Raw genomic sequence first — 23708 nt, forward strand, 5'->3', positions numbered from 1 at the left:
ATTCCCCACCTGGAAATGGAAGATGGATACGTGGCCCCAACCCCTTGCTCTGCTTACTTAAGCGCACCCGCCATCCTGAGGGGCCTAGCCTCCACCACTGTACACTGCACTACCAGCGCTTGGCGCAATCTGGCCAGCCGTCTCAACGCACCCATCCTATACTCCCCTCTGCTTCTCCTCCATGGAAGGCTTGACCTCCCTGTTACACAAGAAGGAGGCTGCCGCCAACTCCTCCAGAAACTTTCCATCCAGACCTTGGGTAAACTCTATATCAATGGCACATTCTTCACCAGTGAGGATTTCTTTGGCAATACCCTACATTCCCCCCTGGAGCGTTTTTTCTATGTTAGGCTGCGACAGGATGCAAAGGCCCTCACCCCGAACTTCCCACAGGAACCCCCCCATCATGTCTCCCTTACATGCCCTCCTACAACAAGCCACCCCTACACATGTGGTATCGCTGCTATACCGTACTACTCAAAAAGAACGTGCGTATGACCCCCCTCAGCTAGGGCACGCTGGGAAGAGGACCTGGGCTCCTCCCTTAATGATGACCAGTGGTCCTTCTGCTGCAGCCAAACTGGAAATATTTCTGCTAGCAGCAGGTTACGCATCATTCACTTCAAATACATTCACCGCCTTTATTATAAACCTACACGCTTGAAGTGCCTCCGCGACAATGACCGTTGTGACCGCTGCGGAAGTGAAGGAGAGGATTTCAGACACTTAGCTTGGAACTGCCCCATACGGTGCTACTAGACGGAGGTGTTGACAGCGCTCAACCATATGACAGGGTTACACATTCCCGACGACCTCCTAATTATGATTCTAGGGTACACTGAGGCACCAGTTGCTGCGGTGCGGAAATATGTCTCCCTAGCGCTCCTTCTCGCTAAGAGGCGAATCGTCTGCAGGTGGGTTAGAGGGAGAGCTCCCAAATTTAAGGACTGGCTGCAAGATCTTATCTATTGCCAAGACCAATAACACACTTATGCCGAACTCTTGCCACCGTCCTCTCGTCCACGGGACATATGGGTTCCCCTCCAGACATATCTTCTGGAGCAGACCACCACCACAGACACAGCCACCGAGTCTCGACCTGACGACGATGGGTCAAACGAAGAAAGTGCGAACTAAAGCATATTAAGTCTCACTCTGGCCAGTGGACAACACCCAGTGGGACAACAGGGACTATGGAAGAGTCACTCAATCAGTCGTTCGTTTAATCTTTATTCATCTATCAAAAGATAGTCATAAAAGTACATCGAACAAAGAAAAAACATGTTTTGTACATGGGTACAATCAAATTGATAAAATAATTTCATTTCCTATATTAAAACCGTACATCCAAGTTCATATTAGTACATCACCAAAAATCAAGCCATAAAAATTACACATAAAAAATCTAATACTAATATTCTAAAATTCCAGGGATCATGTCATTTCCTTTCTGCTAGATACTCATAGATTTTCTCATTATAGCAGCTTTCAGGATAAACAGTGCAACACTGTAACAAGTCAGGGGATCACCCAATGTCACCTAGAATTTCAACGCTTCTTTGTGTGACCTGATATGATGGGTGAGAAAAAGAGGCTTCAGATAAAAACATCTAAAATTCTTATAAAAATGACAAAATAGCAAAAAATGCATTGTACTCTGCTTACTCCTGTTGTCACATGGACATGGTATATCTTCAGGCGGATGAACCCGCATACTAGGGAAAGCTACAAGGTAATGAGCAATGCCACATCTTAATTTAATTAGCACAAATACATGATGGGCGTAGGTCACATATGACAGATAATTTTGTGTGCTTGCCTCTATGCAATTTGATATATACTGTACAACAATAGATTTGTCTTTTTCCGCCTTAGATCTCAGGTCCAGCCTAAGTTCTAGAAATGTGTTTTCAATCTCTTTCTTTGTGTACATCAGTGTTTTAGCAATTTCTGACTATATCGTTACCTTATACACGTTTTCCAGAGTGGAATTAATATATGGTATTTTAAGTGCAGTATGCAATTTAAGACAATCTAAAATAATTTCTTTTGTAAAAGCAGTTTCTTCCCTTTTCCATACTGAGTCTCAGAATACTAATGGTTGTACCAATAGTAGGTCTTCAATAAGCTGAAGACCCACCTCATAATGTGCAATGGTGTTTGAAGCAGATGGTGGTGGAAGAGTCACTCATGTTGCTAACAGTACGTTCATGTTATCTGAATGGTCGACTTATCATGTCAACAATGTTAAGTGGTAATGTTTATTTCTTATGGTTTGTCTATTATGCTCATGGACCTAAAAAGATATTGGCCATAATGTTTCATTTGACGTGGCCGGCCCGAAGTGGTTGTAGGCGGCTTGCTGTGTACTTTTACACTACCTATACTGCTATACCTGGTCCCACATTGCGCTGCCGTCCCGAACAGGGTTGTAGGCACCATGCCATGTTCAATAACTCTAGCCTACAATAAAGGTTTTTGAAAATCAAAAAAAATACTGGTATGGGTCTGTGAATGGGTTTGTGAATGGTTGTGTGGAAGTGGGAGTAGATGTATAAAAGGTTCTATGGGGGTGCAAGTGGGTGTGGCAGTGTTTCTGTGGATGGTTTCATCAATGATTCCATCAGTGATGTCACTGACCATGCCATGAGTGATATTTTAAATATTTGAAAGGTTTTATATAGCACTGGCTAGACCCGGGGGTATCAGAGCGCTTTACATGTGCAAAAAACAAGATAACAGTACAACAGGACAAAGAAAGGAATGTTCAGTAGCTGAGTATAAAAGCAAGTTAAATCAAAACTAAAATGAGCCGAGGGTAATATACATGAAAAGGTAATCCACGGATGTCTATAAACATAGAAACAACAGTAGCAGATACATTTACATAGGGAGAGACAGAGGGAGAAAGAAAGTGGGGTACAGGGGAGGCATACTTCAGACGTGGTGCAGTGTGGGGGTTCTATCCTAAGATCACTGACATATCAATCTCAGCCGGTGTATGGAGGTTGATAAAACAATATATTGAAGACGAAGATGACCGAAAAAGTTTCACATAGTATGGGTTGGTAATTGTTCTCGGGAACAGACTGATTACTAAGCAATAGATAGATATATGTATAAGTTAGTATAACCAACAGAAGCTGATGTTTTATGCCAATAAATATATAGAAATTAAATATTTGGTGTAGTTGCATTGCTAATACCACTGAAGCCCTAGAGTTTGATTTTGATGTTGAATTGTTCTTTTTTTTATTTTTATGGAAAGATAAAAAAAACGCAGAAAAAAAAAGATGGAAAAAGCTAAAAAAATAAAAGGCCTGGGTGAGTAGCTCCCTGATGCCAATGGTGTGTTCTGCTGGTCTAGATGCTGGAGTCAGCCCTTCAGCACCCATTTATCACACATCCTGTGGTTTGGAGCAGATCGCCATCTTTCCTTGGGCTCTTTCGGGCATTTATAAACAAGATCACATTGTGCAGAGGAGGAAGTGGGAGGTGAAGCAGACAGCTCCTCACCATCAGCAAACCTGGAAATATTACAAGAAGGTGTCGCTAACAGATGCTGTAGAGACTGTCCACAACCCATGTTTAAAGCACCTGATCACAACACATTATAAATCCCTGTTTCTCGGTATCCAGAGGGTTGGAAGGCCTAGGGCTGAGAATGGGCACTGCGGTACACAAAAGATGAGCAGGGTGGTGTAGTGGCCGCCATGTCTCCCCAAAAGGCGGAAACTGCAAACCAGTCAAAATATAAAAATAAGTAGTGATGGAAAATCATAATTTGTAAAGTCTCGGAAAGCAGAAAGGCATCGAAAAGGTCGGAAGGAGCACCAAACAGAACATTCAGGAAAAGCCTCAAAAATAAGAATAAAGCTAGCAGCAGCAGCTGAGAAAATTTGTAAAGTCTCGGGAAGCAGAAAGGCATCGAACAGGTCTGCAGGAGTGTCAAACAGAACATTCAGGAAAAGCCTAAAAAATAAGAATAAAGCTAGCAGCAGCAGCTGGGAAAATTTGCAAAGTCTCGGGAAGCAGAAAGGCATCAAAAAGGTATGTAGGAGCGTCAAACAGAACATTCAGGAAAAGCCTCAAAAATAAGAATAAAGCTAGCAGCAGCAACTGGGAAAATTTGTAAAGTCTCGGGAAGCAGAAAGGCATCGAAAAGGTCTGCAGGAGCGTCACACAGAACATTCAGGAAAAGCCTCAAAAATAAGAATAAAGCTAGCAGCAGCTGGGATAATTTGTAAAGTCTCGGGAAGCAGAAAGGCATCGAAAAGGTCTGCAGGAGCGTCAAACAGAACATTCAGGAAAAGCCTCAAAAATAAGAACAAAGCTAGCAGCAGCAGGGATAATTTGTAAAGTCTCTGGAAGCAGAAAGGCATCGAAAAGGTCTGCAGGAGCGTCAAACAGAACATTCAGGAAAAGCCTCAAAAATAAGAATAAAGCTAGCAGCAGCAGGGATAATTTGTAAAGTCTCCGGAAGCAGAAAGGCATCGAAAAGTGTGCAGGAGCGTCAAACAGAACATTCAGGAAAAGCTTAAAAAATAAGAACAAAGCTAGCAGCAGCTGGGATAATTTGTAAAGTCTTGGGCAGCAGAAAGGCATCGAAAAGGTCTGCAGGAGCGTCAAACAGAACATTCAGGAAAAGCCTAAAAAATAAGACTAAAGCTAGCAACAGCAGCTGGGAAAATTTATAAAGTCTCGGGAAGCATAAAGGCATTGAAAAGGTCTGCAGGAGCGTCAAACAGAACATTCAGGAAAATATGAGAGGTCAAAAGCAGTGCATTTCAGGGGGTGCAAGTTAAAGGTCACTCAGCTATCTATACTTGCTGAATTTTACTGGTTTTGTAAGAGTCAAATCTGAGCCTAACTATAACATTACTGGAACCTTTGCTTATCTTCAGGGAATTTCTAAGGTTTTTTCAATGTTAATTCCTAACTATAAAGTCCTTGTAACCTTAGTTTTTTTCAGTGAATTCCTATGGGTTTTTAATTAGTAGTTGTGTTTGTAGAGTGGTGGAGAAAGGGGGCAGGGCCTCCAACCAGCTCTCAGAAATCCTGCTGTGTAGGACTTACAGGAGGTACCGGGAGGGCTGCTTGGCCCCCAAGGTCCCTCAGGGGTAAAGTGAACTTCATCTCCTAACCAGTAATGCACCAGGAGCCATGTTTGCAGAGTCGTGGAAAAAGGGTGTGTGGCCTCTGAAGACAGGTAACAGGAGAGTACTTGGCCCCAAAGGATGTCCATGGGCGTCATCTACCTCATCTGTTATATCCATTAAGTCCCACACAGCAGGACTGCTGAGAGGTTGCCAGAGGCCACGCCCTGTTGCAGGGATTCTGCCCCAAAACAGAACTATGCGTAGGCTTATAGAACAGTGGTGTATAGGGACTGAGTCATCCTACCATCTTAGTACCCATGAGCCCAGAACCTACTAGCTATAGTGTCTCACTTGCTGTCCTACTCACTCACTGAGAAACAAATGATTAGACATCCCAGAACACAACACTCCCAGATCTCTCAGGAATTGTGGTAACAAGACTTACACTTTCACTCGCACTCTTGTACTTGTCCATAATAAGATCTGATAGAGACACAGAACAGTTTAAAATATTTATTTTAACTAACATGCCCTAACATGCATTGTATGTGTCACAATAAGCAGGCAAATGCATAGTACAAATACAGTCAGCATAGTAGCTAGTCCATACATCATGAAGGTAGATGTCGTCATGGAAAAACAATAGAGCCTAACCTCCCTCCCCTTGCTAAGTAATATTATTGTTTTATATTAGAAGATCTCTGGGTTTTGTGAGCAGGCCCCATACCTTAGCCTATAGATGATAGATCTACGTCATAGGTGCTGTCTCGCTCTTCTCCCTGGAAAGTTCCCTCTCCAAGTGTCTGCTACCTATTCATGTATTCTAATAAAACCAAAGTAAGTTGTCCACACAACATCTTCATCAGTATGTTTTGTCTAAGGGCTAAGGCCTGGCCAGAACAAAATAACAAGGGGCGTTGTTGTTCGACCTTGCTCACAATGTTCAGTCAAAATCCTAGGAACCTGCAGAGAGTGAACACAGCGATGAGTTCTCATGTGAAAACAGCCATAGAAATTATTGTAAAAATAAAGTTGTGTAGTATCGTGTGCAAAGGTGCAGCCAAGTTGCAGCATGCTCATGCTAACTTGAAGAAAACGACAATTTCCCCATGGGCCCTGTGACACCGTCCCCTTGGTCAGGTCGGTAGCACTGGGCTAAAACAAAATTCAAAGGTAAGCAGAGGCAAAGTGTCTTAGTGGTATCCCAATTAAAATATTTTTTTACTCAAAAAAATCTTTCCAAAATGTAATAAATAGCCTAATGGGCTCCCAAAACTATATCCAATCCCATGCAAGTCTTCAGAGTCAAACATGTTGCGGGAAAAGCAGAATGCCATATACTCCAGTATTTTGCCTGAACCTTCCATAGTAAAAAGGTATGCCATCCAATTATGTAAGTCAAACTAGCACACATGCTCCTCATATCCAGAGTCCGTTAGGAGCATATCAGGACAACCTGCATTAACTTCGATGAAACAGCGGCAACTGGACTGGGCGAGGCAGCTCCACAGATCGAGCAGATATTGCGGAGCAGCTGTAGAAGTACAAGTATGCCGCAAATCAACAGCTTCATTAGGGGAAACCCTCTGAAGGCGCTGGAAAAATAGAATGGATGAACGCAGGGATTACTCTAAAAATAGTCTGAAAGGAGGTGACAAGTCCAGATCACAGAAGTTTAAAAAAGTTGGCAAGGCCCTCTGTATCAGACGCATTAAATATTTGGTGAATTAATTCTACAAAATGGGAGTTTTCTGTTAAGCAGTGACTGAATCTCACTTGCGGCTCTTGCCACCTGCATTTCGAAGGTCTCACAAGCTGATGTGAGAGCCACTTATTGTTGAAACAATAGTGCTTGGAGTCTGTTTAGCTTATTGAAATCTGTTTTCAAAGTTGGAATGGAAGGCCAAAGCGAACTATCTACAATCCCATGCAAGGGTCGAAACAGGACATTGCGGCAACATGGAACACGTTGCAAAACTGTTGCTATATACGGGATGCCTGGCCCTGTTGTGATTATTTAGAAGCAGATAACTGACGTTAGAAAGCAAAGTGAGTGCGGGAATAATAGCTGGAACCGGGGTCCCCTTTAAAAAACAAGATAAATTAGGGGCAAAACGTTGAGGCACCGTGAAGTTTTACTTGTTTGCAGACTAGGGACTGTCCTACTGTAGAATCACAATCCTCCCCTGTAAGGAAACCTCATCTGCTCGTTGACATCGAAAGGTGAAAGGCAGCAACCATAATGCATGACTATAGCTACTCCCGAGCGGTTCATATCTATCAACCGTATAGTCTTTCATGCAGACCGTGAACTGAAAGAGTGAGATAGGCAATGAAATATCCCCATGTATTAACCACACAGCTGAATACGTTTCTGCTACAGAAAATGGTAACTGTTATAGTTGTTCAATATGTAACAATGTGTACGTCGCATCCTTCATTGCCACAATTTCTGTTTATCTGTCAAATTAAATGTAAAAACGGTGCAGAAGCATTCAGGTACTCCCATGGTACTTTTTCACTTTTGAGTGTTTGCAAGGTCCAACCAAATTGCATTTCAGAACGTAACTGATTTTGACCATGATACAAAAGAGACACTTCATTTTGAACAATGTCAATGACTGATGACACACTATAATACAAAGTGTATATAGAACAAGACAATGTATTAATACTGTTATCCAAAACTTTTTCAAAATTATCTTGGTCAATTTGGCGCACGTGCACTGCAGCTTCCAGCTGTGATAGCTTCCAAAATTCATTATATGCCGCATAAACAAAACGTTTTGCAGGAGGGGACTTTGGACTCAAACCAAAATCAGCAGGATCCACTTCACTTGATAAAAGAGAAAGATATTGTTTCACAGATGACAATGTGGAATGTTGCAACCATTATTGATATAAGTTACCTACAAAACATGTGGTAACTGTATGAGAATTTGGAAAATGAGGGCCAGGTCTACTTTGTGTAAACCCTTTGTGGTATTCAAAAAGCAAAATTGACATTCATTTGAGCTCGTTGGCCACAATATCCATCCCAAGGGGTCAATATTGAGACAGTTGAGTGTGCCATTCTGAAACATGACAGTTAATTCCTCAATTGAGTTGTTAATATATGTTTGGCATGTGTCATAAGCAACCAATGATGGAATCAAAGGAGTATTCCGATTTTTAGCTGTGGCTAAACCAAAACTCACAGTCTGTTGTACCATCTCATTTAAAAATATGAGCTGAGATGGTATCAGAGACGCGTGATGCAATGATTCAGTGCCCTGTACTTGCCAATCTTTGGTACCTCAAATGGATTTTTAAATCAACCGTGTCCTTCCAATAATCATAACCTTTCATGGACAAATCAGTTATGAAGGACAAGGAGTAGACTAATTTAGTATGGGTCAGCCATAAATTTGGTTCAGGAGGGTATCTTCAGTTTCTAAAAATAGGATGTAGGGTTAGAAAGATAGTAACCAGTAAAATACATAAATTTACTTCCTTGGGTCTTTAAGCTCCCCCGAAAACAGGGTCGAACAATATTCCCACTGGGTATAATTAAAATACAGTCTCTGTATTGGTTTTGTGCAAAAAATGATGGCCATAATGTTGGTAACAGAATAAATCAGCATAATTTGCCGAATTCAAATACAAATCCTAAGTGTCAAAAACAGTATAATATTTCAAATCTGAAAACAATGAATAAGCAGCGTTAACATCCCAGTCTTCAGAGTTTATTCCGGGCAAAACCACATTTCATAAAGAAACGCAAAATACGTATAGAATGTTCAAAGTCTCTGTCGGGCCATGGATATTGAATTGTACTTTATCCCAAACTATGCCATCAACATTTCTGAATGCTGAAATATTAACTAGGGTTTGATCTCTTTTCATTTTATGAGATGATGTGTGAGGGGCCAGAACTCCATTAACCAAGTTCACAGCAGAGCATTCAGGTAAGTTATGGACATTAATAAACAGGAAAAACACAGTCACGAGTCCAATCCACATAAAGAGGAACACCATTGTCAGCACTATCCGGATGTATGTCCAGGGCGGGACCAGGTAAGTCTTTTTGAACCAGTATAAAGCCTGACATGTGAAGGGAGCTTTACCACAGCTGATGAATACGAAGATGTATCAAAAGAAAAGCTACCACGGTCCATATAGTAACCACTGGACCCCAGCTGAAACAACGGGGCTGTTCTGCATTGGAATGTGAATGAATTGTACTTTCAGGAATGTCAATTATAACTTCAACTGGAGGAGAAGCATACTCAATATTCTCAGTTATAGGTGTAGAAGGTAAAACAGGCAACAAATCAATGGAAGATTCCATCTCAACCTCCATTTGTCGGGGATTAGTCGAGGAAAGAGAAGCCATCAGATTAAGTGAAATATCCTGGCATGGAATGATTGTGGCAACTACAAAAGAATCTGGTGGTCTCAAAAAAAGGGGAGCAAAAACCAAGTTATCACAGCTCATAAAATTACAAACACCAAGCAAGTATCCAAGATATTGTAGTAAGGACTCCCTTAATATGTACATACATTGTTAAGTTAGCATAACCACGTTAGATGTTAGAAAGCCATCTTGCTGCTTTTGCGCACAGCACTGCGTTTACATGTTATTGCTTAAACAAACTGCTGACTCAAGGTTTGCCTCATACGAGAGCAATCTGTTGTTACCATCCCGAGCTCTGCGCAGCGACCTTGGTCTGTACATGGCGTGACAAAACAGTCTGGTTTGTTAGACAATGCATGTTTTCCACTCTAGGTTGATCGACCCACTATTTAGCCATAATACACAGGCAGCTGCAAATACCTGAAAGTTGGTGCTTTTAATATCACAGACATCATGTTTAATATTCAGACCGAAGACGAGCCTTCCTGCGAGAAGACTCCTGATGCTCCTGTGATGTGATTTCACTAAGCTGATCTTTGAGGTATGGGGTCCCCTATTCAAGCCTAAGAGACCTTCTATTAGACTAACAATAATATTAGCTTCTTAATAAAGGGAAGGTGGTAGTATCCACTGTCATTATAACATGATCACCCCTTTTATATTCTATGGTATTGTAACGATGCTGATGGTTTTGATTTTAATCATTTGTCTGCTTGTATTAGCCAAAGTACTGCATCTTAGGACACGTGGTCTATAAAAATAAACTCTTTTTATTTTTACCGTGTCTCTGTTGATTCTTGTTGTGGACTGATGTGAGAATAATATACGAACAGGTATTTCCGATTCCCACCATTCCTGAGAGTACACTAAGTAGCTTGTTCTGGGTTGTCTTTTCATTGGGATCTCTGAGCCAAATCTCGGATAACGAATGGGACACTTATGCTAGCCGGATACTGGGTTCTGGGTTCTGAGGTGAGTTTCTGGTACACCACAATTCACTGAGGTCCTGGGGTTCTACGCATAGTTCTGTGTATAAGCAGAATCCCTGCAACATGGCGCACCTAACGTTTGGTCTATGAGTTGAAACGCCTTAGTAGTGCTTATATTAGTCCACAATACCCTCATTCTTGTTTCCGGATAACAAGTCTGACGGATTTTAAAACCTACCTATTTCTATTGATATAGGTTCCTTCAAGCTTAATCATTAAAAAAGGTTATTGAACCCTTGTGGTACTGCGTACTTTAAGTGTAGCTTGTCCTTATGGCGGTAGATATTGCGGCGCATAGCCGTGCAGCTCTGAAACGTCATTTGACGCAGTATGGGGTGCCGGACACTGGCATGGACGTCATCTTTGTGGTGGGAGCCGATGCGGCATATCCATATGAGTTGTTCTACTCTTGGGTGACGATTCCGGCGGTGAGTGCGGTTGATAATACCTTTCATACTTACACTGCAACTGCCGTGCCAGCGAACTATGTACCGTATAGGACACAAGAAATACCAATATCTGCTTGGCAGCATCTTATTTGGTTTAATGGCGCCCTTCCCCATGTGGTTATACCGCCGAGAATGGGCCCTTTATCAATTGCCGGGGCCACTTGGCCGGTACTAGCCGGATTTACACCTCATCCCCGTTACCTCACGGTGACGGTGGCTGAGTTGCGTGTACTGCACACTGCCCTAATTACGGTATATAGGGCGTTGGTGCAGTATGTATCGCGCAATATGCAGGCAGGGGCACCTGCTGTTGCGGGACAACCTACTGACCACCACACGGTGGTCATTAGTCCTGTTATGGTTAATTCTGTTATGGGCAAGCGCCCCCAAACTAGGGATGATTTCCCCTTTTGGCTTGCTGAAAAATTTGACCAAATAGAAGCGGTATTCCCGAATACATCTCCTGTGGAAAAACACAGGATCCTTACCATTAGTTTGCCTAAAGACTTGGTCCCTGACGTGGATGATTGTGTAAACTGGGGCAAGGTCTTTGCAGCGACGTACGCGCAGTGCTTTGGCACTCCGTCTATGATGATGCTGCCCTCCGTTATAAAACGTGTTCAAGACAACCACGGTGCGGAGTCTGCGATAGAATTAGGAATGCGGCTCCTCGGACAGTTTGAACTGGTGGCTACCATGATAATGGGTAACCTTAAGGGTGATGCGTTGCAGTTCCAAGTTCGTAATGAACTGAAGAAAGTTGCTGAGGAGGATAAGCCGCTGGAATTTGCGAAAATAATCTCGTGTGCGTACAGAGATTTGGGTCGTAGCTCTTTAGGGGTTAAGCCTGTGGTCAAAATTCCCGATATTAAGCAGATGGGTAAGGCGGAAGCCTCTGGTAAGGATGACCGTCCAATCTTTCAGAAACAGAATTGGCGGTCAAAACAACAGGGAAAGCAGCTGCAGCAGAAACAGGGCTCTCGGCCTGCCTCTCCCGTTCAGTCAAGTAGTGAACGCACTTATGATCTGCGAGATCGTGCTACTATTAAGTCTCCTGATAGATTTCAGGTTTCTGAACAACGTTCTCCTCATTCTTCACAGGAAACATCGGCTTCACAGTCTGGTGGCGGAGGCGGTGGCAAAGGTCGGGGTGCTCCACAAACACGTGACCAACCCCGACAGACTGAAGGAAAAGGCAAGCAGGACGAATTTGCACGACAAAGACCCCCGTTTCAGAAGAAGAAAGTGGCGGCTCTGACGGCAAGATATGCCTCAGATAGTGCGGACACAGCTTCGGAACCGGACATGGGCGCTGACGCTACTGGACAGCGCAGCGGAAATTACCATAGTCCGTCAAGCTCTGCGTCCATTTCTGGCGGCGACAGCAACTGATATAATGGTTACTGTTGAGACAGCTGACACCAGAGTGGCTCCCCCTGACAGACTTTATGAAATAGTCTTATTAATTGAGGGTGACATACAACGTACAATAAAGGGGATTTTTTGGGATAATCTGACTACCACCTATGATATCCTCCTAGCGGAGGCAGATTGGCCCCCAGCTTTCATTTTAGAAGCTCCTAGAGGGGAGGAGGTAATCCTCCCGTCCTTTGCGCACACGGTGCCTAAGGACCAGGCTGAAGTGTACGCTGAGGAGTGGGCGCTGGCGCTTGCGCCAGCGGTGTATCGTACTCAGGTGGGATGGGACCGGTTGTCCCCCTGCCATGAGATTCCCTTGCGGTCTATGCCCCAGCCTCAACCCAAATATCCCATGCGTCGTGAAGCTAGACCCCATGTCGCAGCAATCCTTGAACAATTGGAATATCAGGGTGTTATTGAAACTTGTGTGTCCCCTATGAATAACCCTTTATTCACTGTAACGAAGCCTGACGGCTCGTACCGTTTAGTTTTGGATTACCGGCACCTAAACTCCCATTGCCGGACCTGCGCGGTACAAAATACACACAGCTCGGCTCTTGTCGACAGTCTTGTGCGTAAAAGATTTAAAACGACACTTGACATTTCCAATGGCTCTTTTAGCCATAACCTGTCCACACTGAGTAGCCAGTGGACGGCGTTTACATCGGGCGGCAAACAAAAACAGTTTACGAGATTAGCCATGGGCTACAAAAATAGCCCTGGCGTCTTCTCCGCTCGCGTGGTTTCTCTCTTAGAAAGAATAGACCCCGACGCATACTCCTATGTTGATGATATCTACCTCACGGATGATGAGCTGATACCACATCTGTCTCGAGTCGACAATATTATAGTGAGTTTTGCTGACGATGGCTACAAATTCAATTTTGCGAAGTCTCACATCGAGGAATATACTGTGTTGTTTTTGGGCTACGAGCTCAACAATGAAGGTAAGGGACTGGCTCCCCACTTTCTGGAGAAGTGCGCATGTTTGCGTGCCCCTACAACGCTGAAAAAATTACAATCTTTGCTGGGCTTTCTGAATTTCGGACGTACGTATATTCCTGATTATGCCCAGCGTATCAAGCCGTTATACGCCTTGGTACAACCTTCTTTTTCGAAGTCTAGCTGGCAGCTAAAACACTCTGCTATATTACAGTTTTTACAGGCTGATCTTCTTGCTTCACAGTACTTGCTGACGCGTGATAATCGCACTAACCTGGTAATAAGAATAGTACCAGGCGCCGTGGGTTTCACGTATTTGACGTTTAATGAGGGTGATACAGTCCCCATTGTGTATAAATCACACTTGTACACCTCTGCTGAATTACGTTTTTCCACAGTCGAGAAAGTTCTGACTGCTGTACAGATGGCGATCCTTAAGGAACGTGCACTGTCGCATGGGAAACAGATTCTGGTTGTAACACCGTATCCTGCCTTAGAGGCAGTGACTAAAGCAAGTGTACTAAACTCTAAAGCTTTGCATCCACGGTGGATATAATGGGCCACAAGTTTGACATCACCAGATGTCACTTATATCTTTGACGCCTCATTTCAGACTCAGGAGTACTTGCAGTATGAATTCGTTCATCCGGCTCCTCTGTCTTTGCGCCCGCTCGAAGAATACCATTGTGTCATATACACTGACGGCTCGGCGCAGCCCGTGATTGGATCAAAGCATGCCTATTCTGCGGCTTGCGCAATTGTCGTAGGTACATTCGTAAATGGTGAATTACAATCTGATGCAGTGCATACGCAGTCATTGGGTGATTGTACCGCGCAATTGGCGGAGCTCCGGGCTCTGGTGCTTGCACTGGAGTTTGCTGATCCCCGAGTCACGACTCTTATAGTAAGTGACTCCTTCTATTGTGTCCAGTCCTACAATGACAACTTACACTTCTGGTCTCAAAACGATTACCGCGATACCAAAGGTAGCACAATTAAGCATAAACTGCTTTGGGTTCGAGTGGCAGACTTTAAAGAACGTCTCCCTCTTGTGAATGTTGTTCACACTCTTGGTCACCAACGACTTAGTGTCCATGCTGTCGGTAACAGCTTGGCTGACGAGGCAGCAAAAACCGCAGTGGCTACATACTTAGTGGCAGCAGTTACAAGATCCAAAAGTAAGATTGATGATGACATCTTGGCAGCTATTGCTGCTACAGAGAAGGGAAGTGATTACCCGAAGGGTTTTCCTTCTCGTTATTTTTATCATTTAAGTCCTGATAACGTCCCGTTAGTGAGGATTAACGACGTTGGTGACAGAATTATTCCCAACGCGGACTGCAGACCAGCTCTGATACTAGCAGCGCACGAGGGGTTGGCATCAGCCCACGCCGGCGTGTCCGCTACTATATCTCTGTTACAACAACGTTACTGGTGGTTTGGTTTATATAAACAAGCGTGCGCTTATGTCCTTGATTGTGACATTTGCCAACAGATTAAACCTTCAACTGTTGCGCGCCCACCACAAACACAGTTGTACATATCAAATAAGCCATTTGGTTGTGTTTATTTAGATCACTGCGGTCCTTTTTCTTCTGATACTGCGTACAAGTATATCTTGGTTGCAGTGGATTCGTGCACACGTTTTCTTTGGGTATGGCCACAAAGGAGTGCTGATTCGCGGACTGTCATCAGGGATTTGCGTGTCCTTGTGGGAACTTTTGCGTGTGGTACCTTCCATTCTGATCAGGGCCCTGCGTTCGCCTCTAAGGCTTACAAGGAGGCTATGAGAAATTTGGGGGTCCTAGTCAAATTTTCGTCCCCCTACCGACCTGAGGGTAATAGTGTGGTGGAGCGAATGAACCGTGACTTAAAGCAATCATTGACAGCACGTGTCTTAGGCACAGGCCGGAACTGGCTAGCCCATTTGGATAACGTCCAACGTGCACTTAATAATCTCCCTAGAAGGTCTCTGGGTGGGCGGACCCCGTACATGATGCTCTTCGGAATCAGAATGTTTGTTCCAGACCTTGATGGTCTAGACATTGCGGCGTCGACCGCACCCTTTGATGTAGATGATCACTGTGCTGTTTTGCAGAATCTACAAGAAGCCAGAGACACTCTTTCGAAGGAACACTTGCCCTCCACGTCTGAAGCTGAAGTTCAGATTCCGGTAGTCGGCTGGCTACCCCGAGTTGGAGACCTGGTCCGTGAGAAGGTGGAGAACAAGAAGGAGTTCGGCCCCTCTTACCGTGCACCGGTTCCAGTGCTTGGAGTGCAGGGTACAAGAACAGTCATTTTACCTCCACTTCCTGGTCGCAAAGAAAACAGGTACATCTCTATTGACAATGTCAAACTACAGCGAGTGGCCGATACTTCTTAGTATGACTCCAGCAGTTTCATGCCAGACGATGCAAAGAAATTCAATGTTGGTTCCTGCTTCTAACACCTTGTCTGATGTTGCCATCGAGATGCAGTCAGTAACTGATCCCCTGTTAATACCACCGGCTGGTGGTCTGCCTGACGAGACTGAGTATGCTTATCCTACAAATGGTCACTCGCCTGTTTTGCAATCTACGGCGCTTGACCAGTCCAGTTTTTCCTTTGACACTAATTCATTGCCCACCACTCCCCCTTCGAACATTGCTGTTTTTGCTAGTTGGTTTAAAAGACATTTTTTGGTTACCCCTTGGACATACATCTGGCTGTTGCTTTTCAGTATTTTTTTGTTTATGTCCATTGGATTCGTAATAGTGTTTTTCCGTCTCGTGGATGGCCACTATCTCAAAGAGAGATCAACAATTAGACTTATCAATGGAACTTTGGCCCCCCACTCCTCGTCCCACATCATGAAAAGAGACCAGACTTTTGTGAATATTACTGCCTGGCCCGTCTTGGATGGAATCGCGTGGGATGCTGTTAAATTTCAAATTCATGGGCCTACAGAGGTCATTAATGTACCTAATGTATTTCGTGTTTCTATGGGTGATGTGGTTAAGCAGAACATACGTTCTGATGATTGGGATGTTCACGCCATTGAAGCACTGTTTTCAGATTTGAAATATTATGCTGCTTTTGATGCTGAAGATTTATATGAAAATGCGGCTAACTATGCGGAACAGTATTGTTTTCAGCATTATGGAAATCACTTCCTGCATAAAGCGAATACATTTAGGAGTTTTGTAAATTTTACCCAATGGGAACACTGTCCCACCCCCTCTTTTGGCAGTTCACCTACATTAGTTGAAAAGTATACTTATTTTACTGATTTCAGTGTTTCCAACCCGGCATCCTATTATTTTAAGGTAATGCCTGAGTCTGCCTCAAAGGTTCGACTGACACACACCAAATTGCTTTATTCTAAGTCCTTTATGGATGAGTTGTCAATCAAAGGTTATGATCTATGGAAGGCTACTATTGATCTGAAATCGGTTTGGGGTTCCAAACCGTGGCAGGTTCAAGGAACTGAAGCTTTACATCGTGCCTGTCTTGTACCGAATCATATGTTGTTTTTAAATTCAACCATCTTCCAAACCACCTGTTTCGGATTGGCCACTTCTAAAAAACTAAATTCACCTTCTGTGCCGGATCTGGGCGCTTACCCCAATTGGGATAACCACACAGATCTGTCCCTTCCTGCTTTGCAGTCATTGGTTTCTAATACATCTTTCAATATTTCGAAATTTAGTAGTGAGGGATGGTTAATTTGGCAAAGCAGTTCAGATACCTGTCAACGTCGTTTTCTAGGGCTGAAACCTGGGTATACTAAGGAACGCGTAGACCCTAGGTTTGAGTCGTCACATACAGTAACTACATACTCTGTAGGGAAATTATGTCAGTCCTGGCTGCGACATTCCACCTTGGCATCTGTCAAAGTTCATTTATCAAAATTACATGACAAAATAGATTTGAATGATTTTGTTAAAGGTCCTGTGGGTGGCAGATCCAAAAGGTGGGCGTATGCTATTTACAACGAAGTATGGAAATTGTCGCAAATTGAGGCGGCCTCCAGATTGAGAGCTATTGATCAGGCTAATATGGAAAAGGTGTTAGCCGTTATTGACAACAGCATTAGCACTTTGTCTTCTCGAATTTATACATTAGACAATATTGTTTCTTCAATTGATGATATTGTGCATGATGATATGTCTGTGTTGTATCATGGTCAGAACCAGTTGCGTTCTGTTATGCAGTTTGCATGGACATTACAAACGTTAAAGGCAGGAAAGGTCCCCTGGGACTATCTGAATACGACATCTTTATTTCTTCCCTTTAACCTTACTGACAAACAGCAGTTCATGTCCATGAAAGATGCTACATATTCATTGTTACATATTGAAAAGTTGGAGCCGTTACCTTTTTCTGTGGCGGAATTGGATTCAGCCGTGTGGTTATTACATGGGTTGATCACTCTCCCGTTCGCGCTTTTTAAGTTTACGTCCTGTATGAAACACTATGCTCTGGGTAGATATGAAAAACTGGGTACCGCTTTCATACATGAGGTTTGGTCCCTCCCTTTTACGTATCGATGCACAAGAGACGGTACTGAGGTTTATCTGAAAGGTGAGGAATGTACAACGACACCTGATCATTCTGTCGTGTGTAGGCACATTCAGTTACACGGTGCATGCAATGTACAAGCCCCGAATTTGGCCTGCGTCCTAAAAGGTGTCCCAGTGCCCGTGATTACGCCATCTTTCACGCTGCTTGCAAACGGTAGTTATTTAATTTTGAATAATGAAGCTTGCTGCGGGATGTTAGTGGGAATCCCATATATAGTAACTGTATCGCAGATGGTTGTCTGCTTCAATAATGTTCTATTTCCTCCCCCGCATGGGCGGCTGGATGTTTCCATCTGGCCTTCGATTCCGACCTTGAAAGCAGAGTTCAACAAGATGAGCAGAATAAGGGCTCTTTTGTCCCAAAAGGAGGTGCCATTGACTTCCTCCCGAGAAACATTTGTCCTTCATGTAGCAAATACGCGCACTGAGGTACAGGCGCTTTTGAATACTGATCTCCCCCTGCATTTTGGAGCTTTGATCCAAACAATTTTCAATGCCTCGTCGACAACCGGCCTGGCTCATTTTTTTAAACTTGTGGGCTCGGGCCTCGTGACCTCCTTCCAAACTATTTTTGGTGTGATTCCGGCATTTTTTCATTCTATTTTCTCGAGCATCTTTGGAGGTGTCCCGCTGATTCTGGCGCTGGTGGCAGGTGTGCTTCTTTTATTTTTCGTACTGCGGAATGGCTGCTCTTTCTGCATCTTCTTCGTGACAGGATGCTTGACTATTATGGTTCGCTGCAATTGGCGACTTTGAGCCTGGAGTATGGATTATCCTTCCGGTACTCCTACTTCACCTGCGTACAGCCTGTCTTTCACTGCCTAGATTGTCCCTTTGAATGGCCTATGGATTTGTGCTTAACCAACACGGTGTCTCCGGTGCCGGATTATGATCGACTGATGAGGCCCTTAGTGTCTCACGAGTTTGCCTGTTCTGGTGTTCGGATTATGGCCTGTGGTGCGGCGCATGGTATCCTGGGTAATTGGGACATCGCAAGGGCTGCCTATGATTTCTTGGAAATTAGCTATCTGGAGGAACAATTCGGATGCCCTCTGATCGTGCTAGAGGCTCCGCTTATTGAAGAACATGTATGTTCCTTTTCTTTGATTAATTGGATGACTGAAACTTTTAGTGGCTCTGCAAACGATTTCTTGTTGGAAGCAGTTGCCACGTATGCTGCATATACGTTCATGGATTGAGTGAACTGTCGTCCACTATGTTTTTACTCCCATGTCTTTACCTGTGCCTATGGACTGCTGCCCGATGCCACATTTTTTTTTATTTTTTTTTCCCATTACACGTTTGAGGTTTTTTTGGTTTTTTGATTGAATACACATTGTTCTGCTCTGTCGAAACTGAACTCTGCGTTCTCTGTTTTCTTGCCTACTAAATAGTGCTTCGATCAAGGGGGCATGTAGTAAGGACTCCCTTAATACGTACATACATTGTTAAGTTAGCATAACCACGTTAGATGTTAGAAAGCCATCTTGCTGCTTTTGCGCACGACACTGCGTTTACATGTTATTGCTTAAACAAACTGCTGACTCAAGGTTTGTATCATACGAGAGCAATCTGTTGTTACCATCCCGAGCTCTGCGCAGCGACCTTGGTCTGTACATGGCGTGACAAAACAGTCTGGTTTGTTAGACAATGCATGTTTTCCACTCTAGGTTGATCGACCCACTATTTAGCCATAATACACAGGCAGCTGCAAATACCTGAAAGTTGGTGCTTTTAATATCACAGACATCATGTTTAATATTCAGACCGAAGACGAGCCTTCCTGCGAGAAGACTCCTGATGCTCCTGTGATGTGATTTCACTAAGCTGATCTTTGAGGTATGGGGTCCCCTATTCAAGCCTAAGAGACCTTCTATTAGACTAATAATAATATTAGCTTCTTAATAAAGGGAAGGTGGTAGTATCCACTGTCATTATAACATGATCACCCCTTTTATATTCTATGGTATTGTAACGATGCTGATGGTTTTGATTTTAATCATTTGTCTGCTTGTATTAGCCAAAGTACTGCATCTTAGGACACGTGGTCTATAAAAATAAACTCTTATTATTTTTACCGTGTCTCTGTTGATTCTTGTTGTGGACTGATGTGAGAATACTATACGAACAGGTATTTCCGATTCCCACCATTCCTGAGAGTACACTAAGTAGCTTGTTCTGGGTTGTCTTTTCATTGGGATCTCTGAGCCAAATCTCGGATAACGAATGGGACACTTATGCTAGCCGGATACTGGGTTCTGGGTTCTGAGGTGAGTTTCTGGTACACCACAATTCACTGAGGTCCTGGGGTTCTACGCATAGTTCTGTGTATAAGCAGAATCCCTGCAACAATATGATGAAAAAAGAGAGCACAATCTACGTGATAAATTGGTACATACGCGACCAATAGAGCAAGGACCAAGAAAAGCTGGGACATGCTGGGACTTACCGGCTGTCCAGGGACATTTTCCCTGTGGAGCGGGCGTCATTTGCCCGCAAACTAGTTATTCAAAAACAGTCGATATTGGAACCACCAGACGGTGGATACAGAAAACCTTTACCAATTGCAACAGCAACAACTTGATCTATCTGATACAATGCCCCTGCAAATATCAATATGTGGGGATGACAACTCGCAAAGTTAAACTAAGGATGTTGGAACACAAAAGTACATTTAGATGTAAAAAAAAACAACACCAGATTGACAAGGCATTTTCTTGAATTTAACCACCATGCAGATAAATTCACATGGACAGTTTTGGAAAAACCCTATATACCATCTCTTTTGAGTGATAAAGCCAGGTTTCTCTTCAATAAAGAACAAAAATGGGTTTTCAAACTACATAGTGACAGTAAGGGCCTGAACGATGGCATACAATGGACAGCCTTATAAAATTTGTTGTGACTTCAAAACAAATGAAAGGTACAGGGCTTTGTGTAGTAGTTATTACCACTCACTCGGCCCCTAATAAATAAATAAAAAACTATGTCACCAAGAAACTTTGTCACAACTAAAAAAACTATGTCATGAGTATGGCCTATGGCTCACAATAGTAAGTCACTTCCACTATTTTTTGATTAGTTTTGTCAATTTTCTGGCGATACATTAAAAAGACACCATTATAGCTGAAAGAAATGGCAAAGTATGCAAATGTATCCAGTACTAATCAAGAAGTTGCTAATATGTTTTTGTCTTCCAGCTTCAGGCGACCTGATATATTTATATGTGATATATTTAATATTTTTGGCAGCTTGATGCCATGTTGTGGCCTTTTTGCTGGATTAGCAGATAAAGCATTTTTCCCATGTTTTACACCAAAGCCTTCTAGCACACAAACGCCTTTAGGAATGAATGACAACAAAAAGATACTATGAAATGATCTATAAAGGCGATTTTTCTATTAACATCTTCTAAATTAATAGCTCATTAAAAACAACCACTTCTAGGTATGGTGACGCAAGTCAGTGGTCCTTAGGAAAGATCTTGTCAATTGCAAGATTTTATATTCTAAACTACAGCTTCCGGGCTTTGTTGCGTCATTCTGTAGTTAATAATTACGACATTTTGAAGCACCAAAGGGTCGCGGGTGATTTAAAAAACAGGTCAGTCAAGTGCCTCGGTACCTCCCACTGACTCAGGAGAGTCCGAGGCACCGACGGAGAGGTGAGTGGCGCGGCACGCGCTGCCCGTTTATTTGCTTTTTTTTGCTTTTTTTCTCTCTTCGTTATACTACTGAACCTCGCTACACAGCGAGTACTCTCATGCAATTTACACGCATTGAAGAAAAGATAATCTTTCATACTTTCTAAACTGCCTGTTCGATGCAATAGACACTAAGCAGGCTACCGCGGCGTTAAAGACCTGCCGCTTACTAAGAACTAGCTTCAGTGTTCTCTTTTCTCTTTAGACTACGGTTTTTGTTAAACAACTATTGTAGCTCTAGAGACTTGTTTATTTGAACTGGCTCTGGCACTTACATCCACGGAGCTTTCAAGTAGCAAAGATTAAAGGCGCAGTCCTGAGCATTTTTTACTATATATAAAGGCGTAGAAACACTCTATAAACAGAATGTATCTCTAAATGGTTTTGGGATCACCCCATGCGTGGAATATCCTTAAAAACAGTTAACAATAGAAAACACTGGGGTTCAGGCTCTTTAGAGCTAAGAGTTAATCGCTCTGCTTTGCCCGTACCAAACATAAATTTAAATGCATTAGACGCTTGTATAAGAAAAAGACAATGGGCCATATGTAGATAAATTATATTTACCGATTCATAAATTCCGAATTTTACCGAATCGGTATTCATGAATCGGTAAATAGTATGTAGGTTAACATTCAGTATAAATTACCGAATCGGTAAAATTCGGTAAATGAATACCGAATCCACAATACCGGCCGGAATCATGAAGCGGTATTTACCGAATCGGATTTTACTGAATCGGTAATTTAGAAATCGGTAAAGATTAATCGGTATTTACCGATTCATGTGTACCGAATCCTTCTTTTTGGACTCCTACATCTCAAATGCATGAATACCGGTCGGTAACGGGATATTTACCGAATATCGGCCGTTACCGACCGGTATTTAGCTACCTACATGAGGCCCAATGTGTAGTAATACAGTGATCTCATTTTGGTTTTTCACTTTGAGTTGTTACAGACATTAGACCAAACAATGGTTGTGTTCAGTGATTACAGAACTCGCGTTGGCCAGTCAGTATTAATAATAAAGCGAATATAAGAAATACACTGCTTTTTCGACATATCCAGTCTCCTGAGATGGTTTTTCGAGTGTTTTCCTTGTGTAAAAAGGTGTCCACCAAAGAATAGAGTATTATAAAACATGATATACTCTTGATGGGGAACATTAATTGAATATAATTTTATCTTTTGTTCCCCTCATAAGCCAATTTTACTTTCCTTACAGGGCGGGGTCTCCCATACCAGAGTTTTTACCGAGTGAGGTGAGGTTTATATCTCATACAAGACAGGTGAGTGCACCGGCCTTAAATTGATACGGCGGTGCAGTAATGGAATTGGTTAGAATATATATAGCCAATGAACAGCATCTAGTTATGATGTACATGATGTGGTGAGCATCTATAACTGGTTTATCATTTCACAAATAGAATATATGTGCTTGTCTTTTACAGGTGTGAAGATCACTCCGCTTGTTTTGAGGTATTATCACAAAAAAGGTTGTACTTGAGGATAACTTCCAGCAAATTTCACTTACCTTAGAATGCAGTAGCAATCTATTGTTTAGGTCCTGAAGAAAGCCGGGGCAATGTGCCCTGAAGGCTGAAACTAGTTGACCATACTGTAAAGCGGCCTATTTGTTGAAAGCTGCTGTTGCACTATTTTAATAGGATTGGCAGAGATATTTGTATTAAAGTTTTTTTTCTCTCCAAAATCCTTTTTAATCTCACTGATATGCACTGCACTGATAATTTCTATCACACAAGCTATGGATATCCATTTTGAAATTTGTAAATAGATGACCAAAATGGTCCTTCTTTTCTTCTTCTTGTACCTCCTTCTGTCGGTATTTCTGTGGCCTGGTCGAAACCCGATCCACATGACTTCCCTCTGTGATCTGGAGGAGTCGTGGTAGGAAGGAAGGATATCCAAGTGATTACACTGACCTCCCTTGGTAGTTGATGGAAATCCTATCATCTTGCGAAGGTCGTTTCTCTTATCTATTTAATTTTTTCTTTTTTCATCATATCTTGGATACTTGCTTGGTGTTTGTAATTTTATGAGTTGTGATAACTTGTTTTTTGCTCCCCTTTTTTTTGAGACCACCAGATTCTTTTGTAGTTGCTATTAATTGTATTGGGGATTAAATC

The sequence above is a fragment of the Triturus cristatus genome, chromosome 4_1, assembly GCF_964204655.1.
Source record: "Triturus cristatus chromosome 4_1, aTriCri1.1, whole genome shotgun sequence".
Taxonomy (NCBI): domain Eukaryota; kingdom Metazoa; phylum Chordata; class Amphibia; order Caudata; family Salamandridae; genus Triturus; species Triturus cristatus.